At 37.1% G+C, this 15,184-nt stretch overlaps 1 protein-coding gene across 1 annotated transcript in view; it reads left to right on the top strand.

Annotated features, from left to right (window-relative positions):
* The window catches only part of Itfg1 (integrin alpha FG-GAP repeat containing 1), a 152,786-nt gene that overhangs the window by 80,415 nt on the left and 57,187 nt on the right, over nucleotides 1-15,184 (top strand). The window lies entirely within an intron of this gene.

The following is a 15,184-nucleotide window of genomic DNA, read 5'->3' as shown; positions in this document are numbered from 1 at the left end:
GGTGCCAGAGGATGGCAAGGGGAAGATTTAGAGCTTAGTGGCATGTTACGTTTGCCAAGGTTACCATTTGTAGAACTCAGGGCCCTTATTGAGCTGTAGAAATCATGTAGTAAATGACAGCCGCCCATGGGCCCTGGGGAAAGTGCTGTGTCTTGGCCTCTGTTAGTGGGCAGTCATTGTGGAAGCTGTATCTTCTAGAAGGCACTTTGTTGTTCTAGTTTGTTTTGTGATCTCATTGTGTGGCCCTGGCTGGCTTGAACTTGCTATATAAGCCCTCAGAGTTCCATAATCCTCTTTCCTCTGCCTTCCAAGTGTTCTGATTACAGGTGTGTACTGCTGTGCTCAGCTCTGGAAGACATGTTATATTTCATCTGTATCTGCCCTTTACATGCTAATGTTAGTTTTGTTTCTTCCTACATAGTCTCAGAATATCAAATTATAGAATTTCAAGTAAGTCTCTCTTTATTAACTTATATAAAACAAATACTTGATAGAAATAAGGTATATTTTTCCAACAAAAAAAATTACATAGAGCTAGATTTAGAGAAAATGTATTAATTTTGTATGTATGTAATACCAGATCTAATGTGAAAAATCAAGGAAAGGCTGTATGGCTGGGCTGAGAGTTTAGCTCAGTTTTAGAATGGCTTCTTGATATGCATAAAGCCCTGGTTTAGTCACTAGCACCACAAAAAGCAGGCATATTGGTGCACACCCACAATCCTTGCACTTGGTAAGTAGAAGCAGGGGGGGATACAAAGGTAAAGGTCATCTATAACTATAGAGACCTCTGGTGGTTTGAATAAGAATGACCCCCAGAGGCCAAGGGAATGGTGCTGTGGATATCACTCTGTATAAATAAAATGCTGTTTGGCCAGTGGCCAGGCAGGAAGTATAGGCGGGACAAGAGAGAAGAGAATTCTGGGAAGTAAAGGCTGGGGCAGGGAGACACTGTCAGTGGCCACCATGACAAACAACATGTAAAGACACTGGTAAGCCACAAGCTACGTGGCAAAGTATAGATTAATAGAAATGGGTTAATTTAAGATAGAAGAAGTAAATAACAAGAAGCCTGCCACGGCCATACAGTTTGTAAACAATGTAAGTTTCTGTGTGTTTACTTGGTTGGTTCTGAGTGTCTGTGGGCCTGGTGGGTGAGAGAGATTTGTCCTGACTGTGGGCCAGGCAGGAAAACTCCAACTACAAATGGCATCCAATGTGTTGGCAAGAGTTTCCACCTAAAACCTGAGAAAAAAGATTCTAAAATGGAGCTAAAAACAGCTTCCTAGTTGTCTCTCTCAAGTTAGCAGCAGCCTGCTGGTTTGAGCTACTATAGCGGGTTCCTGGCGTATGCGTCTGACCTGCAGTGTGGCGGGAATGAGGAGTCTACAAGCGGCACTTTACTCCGCTGCATGGTGGATTTAGCCTTTGCGAATTGAAAAAAAAGGCGGGGGCAGTTTCTGGGCAATGTACTACTTTGATAGAACTGCTTCTGATAGTTGATGGTTCACATGGCTGCAGACCCAGAGCTGGCGGTAAACTGTACCACCACCATGTTGGGAAGGAGCCAGCAGCCACAGCGGTGTTTCAGTCTTACAAAGATGGATATTACACAGAGAATCTGGTTTACCTTGTCTTTGGCATTTTTAACTGCAGAAAAAGATTTGATTGTAAAAGCTGTTGAGTTAAACAAGTATGTAAACTTTAAAGATACCTTGACTTCAAAATTTGGATATAAGGATATGTTGCTTTGGAAAAGAGTCTCTGCTTTTGTTTCCACAGAAAGCCAGGGGCTGTGGATTTGTTCCAGATTAAGATACATCAGGTTTGATCAGCCAAGACCCCCTGAAAGGTCTCCAATGACACCATGGCCCAGATGATCCAACATCCAGAATGGTTTCAAGGCAACTGGCTCAGAGGTTTACCCTCACGGACTACTCCATAATCCTAAAATTTTCTTTGTGTCCCCATGAGATAAAGCGCCCCCCTCCAGCAGGAAGTAGTAAGAGAAGCCCCACCCAATTTCCCAAAATTATCAAGCTGGCTTTGGAGATGGAATTGGCTTACTCCTCCTCTAAACCCAGATATATGTACAAACTTATGTACATTTTTACACACATTGTAAACTATTGTATCTGAATCTGCCTTACTGTGAACCTATTGCTTTAAACTGCAGCATTTCTAAGACTAAAATGGCTGCTGTGGCTGTTGTGGCTGCTGGCTCCGCCCACATCAGCTTTCCAACATGGCAGTGGTACATTACCGCCATTTCTGGGAGCCATCAACTCTTAGAAACAGTGGGTCTATGCTCTTATCAAAGCAGCGTGTAGCCCAGAAATCTCCTTTTTTTTTAAACTAGCAAAATCTATATCCAACACGCAGCATAGTGCTCAGCTTTGAGATACCTCTATGTAACGTAGCCCGAATGCCACAAACCCGCTATAGAGTAGCTCAAACCAGCAGGCTGCTGCTAACTTGAGAGAGACAACTAGGAAGCTGTTTTTAGCTCCATTTTAGAATCTTTTTTCTCAGGTTTTAGGTGGAAACTCTTGCCAACACATTTGTAGTTGGAGTTTTCCTGCCTGGCCCACAGTCAGGACAAATCTCTCTCACCCACCAGGCCCACAGACACTCAGAACCAACCAAGTAAACACACAGAAACTTACATTGTTTACAAACTGTATGGCCGTGGCAGGCTTCTTGTTATCTACTTTTTCTATCTTAAATTAACCCATTTCTATTAATCTATACTTTGCCACGTAGCTTGTGGCTTACCAGTGTCTTTACATGTTGTTTGTCATGGTGGCCACTGACAGTGTCTCCCTGCCCCAGCCTTTACTTCCCAGAATTCTCTTCTCTCTTGTCCCGCCTATACTTCCTGCCTGGCCACTGGCCAAACAGCATTTTATTTATACAGAGCGATATCCACAGCAAAATGGCACTATTTGTAAGGATTAGAAGGTTTAGGAATTGTGGCCTTGTTGGAGAAAGTATTGTCACTAGGAGTAGGCTTTGAAGTTTCACAAGTCCATGCCAAGGCCAGTATCTCTCTGCCTTACTGCCTGCGGATCAGGAGGTAGCTCTCGGCCATAGCTCCAGTGCCATGCATGCCACCATGCTCCCTGCCATTATGATAATGCACTGACCCTCTGAAACTGTAAGCAAGTCCCCAATTATATGCTTTCTCTTTTAAGGATTGGTTTGGTGTCTCTTCACAGCAATAGACACTGACTAAGACAAGACCCTATCTCAAAAGACAAATGAACACGTGGCTACATAGCTGAAGGAAAACAAAACCCTATGTAGGATATTGATGTTTTCTAAATATGGAATCACTTCAAAAATATATATTATATATCCATATCTGATATTCCATGTATCAGATCATCATAGTATCCGATACTCAGTTCCTTAACAAGAACTAGATGTGACTTTGAAGCATGCCATGTCTCCAGGCATCTTATCTAAAGGGTCTAGTAAAACAGAAAATTTTATTATCCATGAGGTTATTAACACAGTGGAAAATACCAACCATTGTAAACATAGCGCTGTTTATTGTTAGCACCAAATCTGATACCATTGTACCTACCATACTAGATAATTAATAACTATTAGGAAAATGTCACCATAAGGTTATCTTTGGAAATCTATATAATGCCTGTTAAAAATTTCCTTCTCATTTCAGGTTAACCATGGTAGACCAGAAATGATTTTATCAAAACATCACTTAGAGCACTCAAATCCCCTTGGTTTACAGAGGGGTCATAGTAACAGCCTTATATATTTAAATTTTCTTGTTGTTGCTTGATGGGGAATAAGAAGTCAGATAAACCATGTATAGAGATTTAAATTTTATATTTAATATATATGTTAATTAGCACCTGAATGTTCTTATTCTCTCTTATAAAAGAATTTTAAAAATCAAATACAATCAGTAGACAAGCAATAACTGTATCTTAAATGCAGTTGTATAGGGGATGTTCTGGGTACAGTTATGTGACTCATTTAAGGATACCTTTAATTACCAATTTTGAAGATAATACTTTTTTATTTGTCTAATTCTTATAGTTGAAATTTGGTTGTTCTTGTTAAGTAGCTTCGTTATTTTCTGTTATTGTTAAAAATATATATATATAAGTAATGAACTCCAGTGAGACTCATCAATAAATCAGAAAAATCTTGGAGATCTTAGGTATTAATTTTTAAATTTATTGCTGTATCACTTTAACCACTAGTCATAACTTTTCAAGAAAATACAGAGTTACTTTAATAAGTATAATATGGGCAAACTTATCAAGTAATGGGTTCAAAGAATCTGATTAGCTTTTTATTTTCTTTGAACGAATTGTATGGGCATTGGTTCAATCAAATAATTCAATATGTTCTTTAAAACATGTTCCCATTTTTCTTCCATTTAGCTTCTTTCTCATTTTGTAATGAAAAGTTTAAACTACATACAAGATGTTAATTAATATATTCAAAAAATGTCACATATTTGACATTTGGCCATAAATGAAACATATGCTCAATGAAATTTAAATTCTATTGAAGAAGAGACCTAAACAAAGTAAAAATATTTGAAAGGTAGGGAAAGAGCTTTGAGGAACTAGAACAGGGTACTGAAATGTGAAGTTGATAAAGGGTTCTTTAAGTAACTGCTTGGAGATTGTGTTTGACCAAGGCTTGGATAAATGAGTTTGCTGTTCAAAGAGCAAAAAGAAGACTGTCTCTTGGCAAGAACTTATATGGGTTTATGGATTATGGTAAGGAGTTTGAAAAATTCCAGATTAGTTAAAAGAACCTGTGGTATAGGTGGATCTCCAGGAGTCCTGTTGAAGAGAGAGAAGAAGGATTCTATGAGCAAGGGCATCAAAATCATGATGGGGAAACCTATAGAGACAACCAAACCAAATGAATGGGAACTCATGAAATTTAGATCAGTAGCTGTGGAACCTGCATGGGACTGGACTAGGCCCTCTGCATAGCGAGACAATTGTGTAGCTTGATCTGCTTAAGGGACCCCACGGCAGTAGGATCAGAATCCATCCCTGGTGCATGAGCAGGCAGGCTTTTTGGAGTCCACTACCCATGATAAGACACCTTTCACAACCTTGAGGCAGGAGGAGGGGCTTGGACCTGCCTCTACTAAATGTACCTCGCCATGGGAGGCCTTGCCTTCTTGTAGGAGGGAATGGGGATGGGTTTGGAGGGGTGGGAGAGGGAAGAGGGGTATCTTTGATTTTACATATATAAATATAAATTCATAAATATATATATATGAATAAAAAAGAATTTCTTAAAAAAGAAAAAGGAAGTAGAAAAGAAATGCTCACATTTGGTATATTGGAGCACAGTTGGTAACACATACTAAAGGACGAGATGTGAAATCAAATTAAAATAAAATAAAAAATGACTTCTGTTATCTAGCTGGAACAGCTATCTACATAGCAGTACCATTCAAGTAGATGTGTGCTTTTGACAAACTGTATACATAATGTATACAGCAGAATTGTCTGCTAACTACTCCTATGTAATACAAACAAGACATGAGCTCTGGAGACCCACTAGGATTAACTAGCAAAGCCTTGTTTCGTCCACCTTTTATTATAAGGTGGAGAGTAGGTAGTAGGTCGTTGAAGGAGCCTATGTCCATAGCATCTTGCCTCACCAAAACTGTTATTGTAACTCTCTCCAGCTACCTGGCCTCATGATGTTTTTCAAGTAGTCCCTTCTTGACCCATTGCCCTTTCTTATCCTTCTTTATAAAATCCTCTTCCTCTAGATCTCCTCTTTGTTCACTACCTCCTGATTTCACTAAAATATCACCATTTCCTGGAGGCCTACCTTGATCGCTGTATTCAAAATTGAAAGCCCTACCCCGACACTATGGATCCTATTTTCCTTACCTAATCTCTCTATCATGCTATACATCCCACCTGTTGAACCCACAAAACTGTGCTGTTAGTGTGGTTTTCTTTTTACTGTTTCTGTCAAGTCTGGATCAATGCTGCTTATAATAATATTTTAGAGTTGATAATTATGTTGTATTCCCCGTTCTTCCTTCTCGCTAAGCCCTCCTATATACTGCCCCTTCCTCTCTTTCAAATTCATGCCTCATTTTTAATTAATTGATGGTATATTTGGAGATATGTGTGTATATATATATATATATATATATATATATATATATTCATAAACACATAAATATTACCTGCTTAGCCTGTATAATGCTACTTATATGTATGTTTTCAGGGCTGATCATTTAGGATTGTATAAACAAATGGTGTGCTCTTCCCTTAGAAAGACTATTTCTCCCACTCCACATTACTTTGGACAGGGTTGAACCCTCCTAGGCTTTCCCATCCACATTAGTATATCTGTTGTTGTTCTTGTTCAGCTCATGATTATGCTGGTTAGACTTTGTATTAGTCAGGGTTCTCTACAGTAATAACTTATAGAATGAATATCAGATATATGCATTTTATATATATAGAGAGGTGGGTATTTATGACTTATGAGCTGCAGTCTAGCTAATCCAACAATGTCTGGCTATGAACAGAATGTCCAAGAATCCAGTAGTTGCTCAGTCTGCTGGACATCATGAGGCTGGATATCTCAGCTGGTCTTCAGTATATACTGGAATCCCAAAGAAATAGGCTCTTAGGCCTGTGAAGGAATGGCAGGCAAAGCTTCCCTCTTCTATGTCCTTATACAGGCTTCCAGCAGAAGGTATGACCCAGATTAGAGGTGAGGTTTTCCAGTTTAAATGATCTAGATTAAAGGTATGTCTTCCACCTCAAGATCTGTATTAGAAGTAGATCTTCTTACCTCAAATTAAACAAAAATCCCTCATAGATGTACCTTCCATTTGAATTTTAGTTAATTCCAGATATAGTCAAGTTTATTATGAAGAATCTACATCACAAACATTATAGGAATAGATTCTCTGATATTCCTTGGAGATACAGTTCCACCGCAAACTCACTGTTCTGGCTCTTACAAATTTTTTGCCTCCCTCCCCACCCTTAGCATTCTGGCATCATGGATCCTTTGGATGATATTTGAAGACTTTTAGGTACTAAATTTAAGCTTGACTCTTAAAAATAAATTAATCAATGGAACTTTTTCATTTGCTTAAAATAATTCATAAAAACTATTTAGGATACACCCTTCCCCAGGGTCTGGCCAGGTAAATGGATAGAACTAGAAATCATATTGATTGAGGTGATCCAGAAATACAGACATAACATGTTATCTTCCCTCTCATGTGAGCCTCCTAGCTATAAGTCTTCAGGTGTGAATTCATAACCTAGAGTAACTGTAGAAACCAGGAAAGTAAACAGGGAGCATTGTGGGGGTGGGGGAGTAATGGAGAGGTGAATAGCACATAACAAGTGATCTGAAGAAGAGATTAGGAAAAACCAGTCTTCATATTTTCATTTTTCTAATTCTTGAGTTCTGACCACTGAAAAATATGTCACCTTCAGCACTTACTAACATTTAAATAGAAAATAATGTTTGTACAGCTTCTTACTCCTTTTATATCTTTATACTGACAATTTTGTTTTCAGACATTTCTCCCTCTTTCACTCCAAAGAAAGGTAATAATACTATTATAGATTTTTAATTAAACATTACATTTATATACATTGCAATGTGGCAAATGAAGTGCTCAGGTATTCTTAGAAAAGTCTTGAAACAAATACTAAATGTAATTCATCAACATTTCCATTCCATGTCACTGCAAATTGCAGCCTCACTCCCATAGCATGCATGATTAATCCCAGAATTTCTTTCTACTTTGTAGCAAAAAGTTTCACAAGACATCTATTATGATGAGTCATAGATGCCAGCTGTGGGTCTGATAAATACTTAGAATATTTTTATTGGAAATGGTAATTGTGATTGCTGGTGTTAATTGTCAACTTGAAAAAGTCTAGAATCATCTGGGAACTGAGTGTCTGAGCATGCTTGGGAAGGGTTGTCTTGATTGTGTTAATTGATGTGGGGTGACCTGTATTAATTATAGGCAGGGAATCCTGAACTGATGAAAGTGGGGGAAGCCAGCTGAGCACTGGCATGCATGCTTTCGTTGCTCTGTTCTGAATATGATGCCATGTGACCGCTTCCTCAAGCTCCTGCTGGCGTGACATCATACTCTGATGGACTGGAACCCCTGGAACTGTGAGCCGAAGTGAACCCTTTATCTTTTGAGTTGCTTTTATCTAGGTGTTTAATCATAGCAACAAGAAAAGACACAAGAGAAATTTATATAAGAGTTATAAAATTACTACTTTAGATTCTTAAATTTTTTATACATACTCAGCATTTCAAGCTGAGTTAGATATTTTTAGGGAAAAGCTGCAACCACAGTGTCCCTGAAACCTATGTGTAGGTTTTTATGTGATAAATTCTTTGCTTATGAATGAGTTTTTTATAAAGCCATACCTCAGACTTAATTACACAGTCTCAAACTACTGCATATTTAACTGGTTTTAGTGATGCCTATTAGTGTGAATGCAAAATTATCCCTTTATAAAATTTCTACAGAATAACGATGTCTTTTACACTCTTGCACATATTTCATAATTTAATGGATATCTTCAATATTTTGTACTATAACACCACTTAACTGAACATGTATCTCTATAATCCCACTCTGATTAGTATAACAGCCCATTTCAGTGCCCTGTGAACTTCAATCTCTCCATGCTTTGATTTCTACAGCGCTGCAGTAGTGACTACTGAAGACACCTTGTCTATTCTTAGACCTAATAGATTTGTACCTCTAAGACGGTGGTGAAATGTATTTCTCTCTGGCAAATTATACTCAAGAGGAATTCCCTGCTCTCAGTCAGAGTATTTTAGAAGTCTGAATGCTATGAAGGAACTAAATGTCCTGTGCTATTTTCAAACTTGTCTGGCTGTTTGTGATTGCCCTTTTTCTTCGTTTTACAAATCTGCAGTTTTCATTCTATATAAATGCCTCATCCAATAATTAGGAAGATCAGAGCTGTGTAGTTTCTTGGATGTAGGTGGGTACATAACTTTCACCCACTGAAGAGAGGATTAGATAGGTAGGTGAGCTGGATTAGTGGTGACAGGGTAGGTGGATAGGTGAAAATGTTCTTTGCCTCTTTCCTTTTGCCCAGAGCTATTCCATTAGCAGCTTCCACAAAGACATTCCATATTCCTATTCCCTTCCACTGTAGCATGCATAGAGACAAATGGACATTAGGTGTATTTAATCTGCTATGGCGTGTCATCACATTGCCTCATAGTACTAATGGTTACAACTTAATTAAGAGGAATTTTTCAAGCTTTTTTTTTAATCAGTAACATGGAAAGGATCTAGAATTTAGGATATGCAAATATTTACGTCTCTTTCAAATTAATAATACTTTTATATCAAGAACAATTTTATAAGAAAATTTTTATAAGCCAGGCATAGTGATGAATACTATAAACTAACCTACATGGGGGACTGAGTCAGGAAGAAAACTTTAGCCAAGTTCCAAATCAACCTAGACAAAACAGAGCAACCCCATCTCTAGGGATGTGAGGGAGTGTTGTATATGTAATTCAAGTGATTTTTCCAAATCTCTCTGGGGTAAGAAATATTATTTATTCCACTGTGCAATTGAGATTCAGAAGTGAAGAAGCACACTCAAGGGCTAAGATGAAAGTGGCAGAGATGGGAAAGGATGCTTAGTTCTGTATCAGCTGTGTTTTCATGTATCATGTACTATCCGTCTTCTTTACTGGCTCCTAAGATGTGTGCCTGATCATCCTCAGTGATGGCAACCAACAGTGAGCTTCAGCTATATAAGATTTGAAGGGTTTAAAACCATGGTTATTTTTTATAATGTTTCCTTCTGTTTCTTACACCTTTAATTGCCAAAATCTTAGAAAAGATTTATACTATATGACCAAATTCTCTTAAGTTACTCATTTCAAAAACATGATACACATACAGTTCTCAATGTATTTATTTGTTTATTGATTCTGGGGGTGGGGGAACACCAAGCAGAGTGATTCTGTTACAGAATTCACTAAGTGTTGATTTGTCTTGGGATGATAGTGCCATTTTGAAAGATTTTATTATCAAATATTATTTTCTCATCAGTGTAAATTCATCCCATTATTAAGTTTCTACTACATATTGTAGACTCCTAGAAAGAAATTCCTTAATTTCCCTTTAAATTCAGGCAGATTTTCAGCTATAGCTCACTTCTAAATTATTGTTCCTTGTTTGCAACCAGGAACTAACTGTATCCAAATACACTCTTTCCTAAATATTAAATAATAAATACACAAAATTTCTCTTTGTCTTCTCCTAGTTTGTATCTCATCAAGAATTTTTTTCTTCATAGTAACCCTGTTTTTCTCTTTTGATTTAAGAGTCTTCATGTGAAGTATCTACTGTTAGCTCTGCATTATGTCAATCAAATATTCTGTGCCACCATACCCAGCTTTTACATTAGTACTGGGGATTGAACTCTAGTCCTCATGTGTTCACAGCAAGCTCTGACCAACAAAACCACCTTCTCATTGTGTTTTGTTCTGTTTTGTGACCATCTTCTGCCCCAGGGTTTCTGATGACCATGAGTAGTTTATTAAGTACTCCTTGCTCATTCTAAGCTGCTTCTCTATGTCACCAGACAGATATTGATTCACTTAATAGTGACTCACAGGACCTTTCAAGTCTTCTTACCTGACTCCATCACACTTAATGTCAGTTGTGCTGTTTTCTGGTTTACCAGTTGTTTGTCCTGACTACTCATCTCTGCCACTGACCTTCACACACTCTCTGTTGAACTTCTTGTTTCATGTGCTGTACTGTATCAGCTCCAGAATATTTGTTTTACAATCTCTGTATTGATACCATCTTGTTCATATGTTGTTTTTCTTAATAGCGGCAATTCATCATCATGTTTCCTTTGCTTTTGAATTTGTTACAGATCATGTTTTTACATTTTTAATTTGGTAAATTTGGTGGTAGGGCTTCCACCAAGGTGTCCTCTGTGATTTCATTTGCTTCACTGAAGAGACTGTTTCTCTTGTTCTCTGTGTGCCCTGTGCTTTGGTTGCTGCTGTTCTTGTTCACAAAGTAGACACTTCAGTATTACCTCTAGTAATGGTGGTAACCGATTCTTGTCTTCTCCAGGGGTTGGTGCTTTTTTGATTATTTGTAATTGTCTGTTTGTTTAGTAATTTTCTAAACAGTGTTCTTGTCATGTAAAGTCACTAATCTCTGTTTCTTCATTTTATATCTATCTAATGTTTTGGTAAAGATTTTCTTGAATATCAAGGATTAAAATAAACAGAAATGTAAATAAAAACCAACTACCAACAACCAAATTTTCTGCCTTTCAGGCTGCCACTGTGCTAAGGCACTTTTGAACATTTGTGCTGAGTTGGGAAACAGCCATAGGTGAAGCCTGAGTGTGAGAAAGCTAGCTAAGTATGGGCCAGCAAGCAGAGTCCAGTAGGTGGAGTTTTCCTGTCCCAGCAGCCACTTCAAATTACCACACAGAGGCTTATATTAACTTGAAATGCTCAGCCAATAGCTCAGACTAGCTAACTCTTTCATTTAAATTAACCCATATTTCCTATCTATGCTTTGCCAAGTGACTCGTGGCTTGTTACCTCATTTTCTACATGCCCTGCTTCCTCCATTTCTGGCTGGCATCTCCTCTGACTCTGCCCTTCCTCATCCCATTATTCTTGGTTTGACTTTCCTGCCTAACTTTATCCTGTTCAGCTGTTGGCCAGTCAGCTTGTTTATTAAAGCAATCATAGAGACATGTATTCACACAGTGTACAGAAGGACTATTCCACAGCAGAATCCTCCATGGCTTCTCCTTTAGAGCTCCTGCCCCGACTTCCTTCATTAATGCACTGTTACCTGTAAGCTGAACTAAGTCCTTTTCTTCCCAAGTTGTTTTTGGTCAGTGTTTTCTCAGGAAGAAAATCAAACTAGAACAACTATCAAGTTTGTTGGTTTGTTTGTCTTTTTGTATGTTAATCTTCCTGACACTTTGCTGGACTATTTAGCAATGCTAAGATTTTTTTCTCCTAAAGCCTTCAGGGTCTCTTGCTTATAGAGTCATCTCATCTCCAAACAGGGCTGCTCTGACTTCCCCTTCCCTTGCTATGTCCTTTTTCTTCCCACATCCTCTTGTCCTAGCTAGTATTCAGTATTAGGTTTGATAAGAGTGGAGGAAGTAGAAAGTCTTACTTTGTTTCTGACTTTGTTGGATATAATTTAAATTTTTCCAACTTTAATATAATGTTAGATACACATTTGTTGGATATAGCCTTTATATAACCAAGGTATGTTTCTTTCATTCAGAGTTTCTTCAGGACTTTTATCAAGAAGAGGTATTAGATTTTGTCAAAGTCTTTTCTGAGTGTATCGAGATAACCATGGTGTTTCTGTCCTTGAGTCAAATTTATAGCATTTATTGATTTATATGTTGAATTATTCCTGTATCTCTATAATGGAGCCAACTTTATTAGAACAGTGAATACTGATCTTCTGGGTGTGTTCTTGAATTTGATTTACACATATTTTGTTGAGAATATTTGCATGTGTATTCATTGGAGAAATTGTTTTGTAATTTTCTCTTTCTGTTGCATCTGTGTCTGGTTTTGGTAAAAGGGTAATATTAGCTTCATAAAGAGCTTGGACATACTCCTTCGTTTCCTGTTTTATGAAATAGTTTAAGAAGCATTAGTATTCTTTTAAGGTCTAGCAAAATTCACCAGTGAATCCATCTGGGCCTGGACTTTTTTAAGTGAGAGAGTTTTAATTACTGCTTCAACTTCATTGAATTATCTCATCTTGGTTTAACTTTGGTAGGCTATATGCAGCAATTCATCTTTTTTTTTTTTTTTTTTTTAGATTTTTACAATTTAGTTGACTATGTCTTTTTAAAATAAGGCCTAATGACTTTCTGTATTTCATTGGTATATGCCTCAATGGTCCCCTTTTTATTCATTAATTTTATTAATTTAGCTTTTCTTTCATTTAGTTATTTGGCTAAGGGTTTCTCAAAGAACCAACCATTTTATTGATTTTCTGTGTGGTTTTGTTGTTGTTGTTTGTTTTTCATTTCTTGAATGTTTGTCCTGATCTTAATTATTTCTTTCTGTGAATTGTGAACTTTCTGTGATTGGGAGTTTGGCTTGTTCTTTTTCTGAGGCCTTATAACATGTACCATTAACTATTGTTAAGACTGATTTTATTTCTAATGTAGGTACTTAACACTATAAACTTCTCTATTAGAAATGTTGTCATTGTATCCCATGGATTTAGTATGTTGTACTTTCATTTAATTCTAAGAAAGTATTTCCCTCTTGATTTTTTTTTTCAGTGATCCACTCAGTTGTCCATTGTTATCTTCAGGAGTCTGTGTACACTCTCAGGTTTCTCTTACTGCTGATTTATAGTCCTATCCCATTGTAATTGGATAGAATGCAACCAATTATTTCAGTATTCTTATATTCAATATTTTGTGTCCTACTATTTTAGAGACAGTTTTATAATGTATAATCTACAGTGTTTGGATGAGTGCTCTATAAATACCTATTAAGGGGGTTGGGGATTTAGCTCAGTGGTAGAGTGCTTGGCTAGCAAGCGCAAGGCCCTGGGTTCGAAAAAAAAAAAAAAAAAAAAGGTTTAAATACCTATTAAGTTCATTTGGTCTGATATCATTTAATTCAGTTATTTCTCTGTTTGTTTGTTTTCTGTCAGAATGACCTGTCAGTGAGAGTATAGTATTCTGAGTTTTAAATATAAAAAGAACCCCTTTATGGAAATGAGACAAAAAATGTAATATCATGTAATGATTGAAGCAGTAGTTTTCCATTTATGTCATTTACACAATAAATAATAATCCAATTATACTAAGTTAGTTATTGTTGGATTTTTTGGACTTGCCACAGCTCAGTGTTAGGATATCAGGTAAGAACAAAGTATATTGAGGTATTTTCATACAGTGTAACAGATGCTATACATGAGCCAGATATAAATTTAACAATACCAAGCTCTCTCAAAGATACAGAAAATTGGGACTGGAGAAATGACTTAACAGTCTAGAGTGTGTACTGCTCTTACAGAGGACCCAAGTTCCATTCTGAGTACCTATCTAAGACAGTTACAAATGCCTGTAGCTCCAGGGTGATCTGACACCCTCTTCTGGCCTCCATGGGTACCTGCATTTCCATGCACATACACACAGATACATACACATAATTTTTTAAATTTTAAACATTCTTTTTAAAGTAGACATGGTTTATCAAATTTTCAAGGTAGCCAAACTGTATAGAATATACTGCAAAGCACATGCTCTATGTATATGTATAAAGATAAACAGGAAACTAACACATTGACTGACCCTGTTGACTGACAACAGAGAAGAGCAGGGGGAGGTGCCTTCCAATACTTAACTACCCCTTGAATGGCTTTAAAAATACTGGAAGTAATCTTTAAAAAAAACATACTTTTTACTAAGGTCCGGCTCCATTGGCTAGATCTTCGTCCTATGAAGCCTAACTTCTTTTCTTTTTCAAATGAAATCTTGAGGTGCTTTAAGCTTGTTTTAGTCATATACTTCTCTTCATATACTCTATACAATGAAGGCTATATCTGAATTGATAATCTGTTGATTTCCAGCCAACTGTAAATACTACATTGAGCCCAAGTGAAATGACAGATTAAGTCACATCAAGTAAATTGGTGGTTAAAGGAGCTCAAAAGATGCCTCAAATTTAGAGGTTGAATCACTACTCCAGTCGCAGAAGGATTTAGCTCTAGGCCCTCAAGCTTTATAAATCTCAGACAGTGGGGTCTGCATGTATGAGGGAGCATCAAAAGAGGTGATTTCAGGACCTTTGGTGTATCTGTCTCAGAAGGTATATGCAGAATAGTAGCACTCTTGCCAAAAATCCAGTAAGATGTAAAGAAGCCGTGCTGGGCAGCCTGATGTTATCTCTGAAGTTCACACTCAAAAACTATGTGATCAAATTCATTTTTTTTCAAAATGTCTCTAAATATTTTAATTCGTTAACAGTTATGTTTTAGACCACATTCATAGCTATCTAGTATACATGGGAGTTGGACATAGCAGTAATTGTATTCCCTTCATTTGTGTCTTTATTGATGAAAATATATGGGTGT

Source organism: Onychomys torridus, chromosome 5 (assembly GCF_903995425.1).
Source record: "Onychomys torridus chromosome 5, mOncTor1.1, whole genome shotgun sequence".
Classification (NCBI taxonomy): Eukaryota; Metazoa; Chordata; class Mammalia; order Rodentia; family Cricetidae; genus Onychomys; species Onychomys torridus.
Note: the sequence above shows the minus strand (reverse complement) of the source record. Positions and strands in the feature narration are given on the sequence as shown.